This window comes from Adiantum capillus-veneris, chromosome 4 (assembly GCF_014529385.1).
Source record: "Adiantum capillus-veneris isolate H3 chromosome 4, ASM1452938v2, whole genome shotgun sequence".
In the NCBI taxonomy this organism is placed as follows: Eukaryota; Viridiplantae; Streptophyta; class Polypodiopsida; order Polypodiales; family Pteridaceae; genus Adiantum; species Adiantum capillus-veneris.
The window spans coordinates 80,248,153-80,252,331 of record NC_140934.1 but is presented as its reverse complement, the minus strand read 5'-3'; positions in this window follow the sequence as shown (position 1 = coordinate 80,252,331).

Sequence of the window (4,179 nt, the reverse complement as noted above, 5' to 3'; positions counted from 1 at the left end):
AAAATCTTTCTTGTTTGCTCTCTGGAATCTGGCATCACATTATTAGATGGCAATATGTGCTCTTTGAGCAATCTACACAACGAAAAAAATACGGTACAATTGTATAAAATTCTATCAGATCATTATACATCTAGAGTTTTTTTATTAAAGTAAACTAATTATAATAGATCAACTCAAAAGCGCTGTGACGCTAGCATCACTCCATCCAAAATTTGTCTGCATGTTGAGAAGAACCAGAAGCGCCTTCAATCTAGACACACGTGCTCCATTATACAATGGCGTATTGGCTTCACTTTTCATATCATCATAAATAAGCCTTTCTGAATCCATGATCATCTTGATCATTTCATCGATCTTGGGCTAAAACATTGCCTCATTGGGAATGTGGTCTACATGATCATCCCTCAAGCTGTCAGAGGCTACATCTTGTGGCCTCACATATGTTGGTTGACCAAAGCGCTTGCGAACACGTCTATTGGGTTGCAAGTGTTAGGAAATAAGACGTAGCTAAATAGATTTTTGAGTAGATTACTTAATGGAGGGAGATAGATTTCACACACAAGAGATTATAGAGTAGAGAGAGAGAGAGAGAGTACACACGATATACGTGGTTCACCCTATGTGGGCTACGTCCACGGGAAAGCAGCCACTCAATGGCTTTAGCACTTCAAAAGAAGAAGTAGTTTACAAAGGGATTAAACCCTTGATAGAGCTCCCGCCTTGCTTCACTCTCACCACCTCACACTCACCTTGTTGCATCAACTTCACACTATGAAATGTGTGTAGAAATGGCCTCCTTTTATAGGCCAAAAGGACTGCCCTCTCTTATGAGAGACAGCCATGTGTAGCTGCCCTTGTGCGAATAAGTCCAAATCGGACCCTCCAATCCGCCCATGTGTGGCCGCCCTTGAGAAGACAAGTCCGCTTTTGAATTCGGCCACCGGCCATTGACTTTCGATCACCGGCCATCGGCCATTGACTATCGGCCACCGACCAACCGACCGATTGTTTTCCGACCACTTTCCGGCCGCCGTCCGGCCATAATATTCCGACGAAAAGGAATATTCCGGCGAAAAAAAAGTTGCCCCTGATTCTTGTCCGTGAAAATTTGGGTTTCCGGTGAGTGATTTTCCTTCACGCACGATGGCTTCTCCTCATAATGGGGGCCTTACAAATGTGCGCTTTTAGAAAATTACAAGGGTAAATCAGGCTCCATACTTAACAGCAAGATTGCTGCCTGTTGGCTAGCGTGAGAGTCCGACGAGTTATAATTGGCAACAACGTGATCTATAATAGATAGATCGAACTCGCCAAATCCGCGAACATGCTGCAAAGAAACGCGTCTTGTCTGTCACACAGCATGCTTGCATTGATTACAAGGACATAAGATCCTCGTTGAGAGATAGGTGTTTCGGTTGGACGGCCCCGCATCCTCGTTGAAAGATAGGTGTTTTAGTAAAACCCTTATAACCTGGACAACAATTTTACTCTTCTATTGGCATTCTTCGTCTTTTATCTCTCTCTCTCTCTCTCTCTCTCTATTTGTTCACACTGTAAACTACCTCACATTCTCTAGTCATGTCCAATCTCCTCACACCTCGTTCTAGAGGTGCACGGAGATCAGAACCACCAGGATATAATCTTGCCTTTATTGGTCAATGCCTATATTTGTGGGTATAAGAAATCTACACACCCACGTCTACATGATAGTGCGTGTAGTGGACAAAACTCCTTTGCCTCTTCTCTAGTGGTATCATTTCACAGCATCTTAACATCTTTTCATAGTAGATCTTTGTCTGCAGTATGCAGTATTCCATTCTTGCAGTGTAGCTGATGCTTGCTCAAAGCACTTAATTCTTACTCTAGATTTGGTGGGCTGTGGTGTGTGTGTGTGTGACCCTTGGAATTGTCATTTTGCATCACTAATTTCTCTGTAGACTCAATTTGCTCTTCCATTGGATGATCATGACGACTTATTGTATGGTAGCAGCAGTCAAACATGCAAGTGGAATTGCTGGTCCGCATGGACTGTCGAGGCTGTGAGCGCAATAAATTTTCTCATGTAGGAAAACGAAGTCCTTTTCAGTGTTTTTCATATGAGCAAGTGTTTCTCATATAATGCTTACCATCATGAGCGGAACTTCATTGACATGCACTAAAATCTAACCTAAATCTAAAAAAACCTAGTCCATCGAACATAAACCTGGATCTAATTTAATCTTAAACTCAAGATAAACCTAAATCTAATCTGAACATAAACCTGGATCTAATTTAATCTTAAACTCAAGATAAACCTAAATCTAATCTAACGTAAATATAAATCTAACATAAATAAAGCTAAATCTAATCTAACATAAATCTAACTAAAAATAAACCTAAATCTAATGTAATCTAACCTAAATAAACCTAAATCTAATCTAACATAAGTCTACATCTAACCTAATCTTTAACGTCTCTTGGGCTAGTTTCCTACAACGTTAAAACTTTCTTCTTCTCTTGTGTGTGTGTGCGCCAATAAAAAGAGAAAAATGGTATAACCTTTCTATCACCCAAGTGTGGTAGATTGGTTATTCCATTTCCCTCTTGAATAACAGGTCTTTAGTTCAACTCCTCGTCGGCTATATCTTTAAGGTCTCTTGGGATAGTTTCCTACGATGTTAAATTAAACTCTCTTCTTCTCAGGTGTGTGTGTGTGGGTGTGTGTGTGTGCCAATAAAAAGAGAAAAATAATATAACCCTTTTATCACCCAAGTGTGGTAGATTGGTTATGCCATTTCCCTCTTGAATAAGAGGTCTTGAGTTCAACTCCTCGTTGGCTAGATCTTTAAGGTCTCTTGCGATAGTTTCCTACGACGTTAAATTAAACTCTCTTCTTCTTGGGGGTGTGTGTGTGTGCACCAATAAACGGAGAAAAATGGTTTAACCTTTCTATCACCCAAGTCTGGTAGATTGGTTATGCCATTTCCCTCTTGAATAACAGGTCTTGAGTTCAACTCCTCGTCGACTACATCTTTAAGGTATCTTGAGATAGGACGTTAAAACTCTCTTCTTCTTCTTCTTCTTCTCTCTCTCTCTCTCTCTCTCTTTGCTTTATATCTTTCTCTCTCTCTCTCTCTCTCTTTGCTCTATATATATTTCTCTCTCTCTCTCTCTCTCTCTCTCTCTCTCTCTCTCTCTCTCTCTTCCTCTCTCAATGTGTGTAAGCATTCTCTATTTATGCATGTGTGTGTGTGTGTTTTTTGTTTATGCATGTGCTCTCTCTCTCTCTCTCTCTCTCTCTCTCTCTCTCTCTCTCTCTCTCTCTCTCTCTCTCTCTCTCTCTCTCTTTTCAAAAACACAATGTGTGTGTGTATGTGTGTGAGAGAGAGAGAGGGAGAGAGAAAGAGGGGAAGGGAACATGAGAGTGAGGAGAGGGAAGGAGCATACCTGGCTCTCCTTCCTCTCCTCGTGTGTGTGTGTGTGTGTGCGTGTGGAGAAGAAAGAGAGAGAGAGAGAGAGAGAGAGAGAGAGAGAGAGAGAGAGAGAGAGAGAGCGTGGGTTACCTTTGCTTTCTTGAGTGCACATCGAAAACTCTGAGATCTGAGTTTTTGGATGCTCTCGGTTATTTTTTTACCCTGTTTTGGCGTCGCTATGGGCATCGCTATGAGCGTCGCTATTTTACTTGTAACTTAGCGACGCCCAAAGCGAAGTCCTATAGCGACGTCGTGGATTTTCACTTTTGAGCATCGCACTGCAAGCGTCGCTAATATTAAGTACCTCTTGTAGTAAATTAAGTGAGAGAAAATCTCATGTCAACTGGATCCATGGACTATTAGAGAGTGACAGAAGTGGTACTAAAGAGTGGTACAAGGATGAAGATGAAGCTGGTCAGTACACATCAAAAACCTTTGATAATGGCACGTCCATCACCTTGCAATGGGACAATGAAGAGCCCATAGCGGAATGTACAAATTGGAAGATGGAAGCCTTTCCTATATATGTACTCCCTCAATATCTTTATACTAAAATTGTGACCACATTTAATTTATACTAGTCTAAATTCTCAAAACAAAAAATCTTGTTTCTTCAATTTTAGGAAAATTGTTTTAGTAAATTCGGATGAAGTTATGTTTACAAAACTAAAAGTACTCAAATTCAGTATCTCAGGAGTTTTTCATAATGATTGCAGCTTACTTAAAG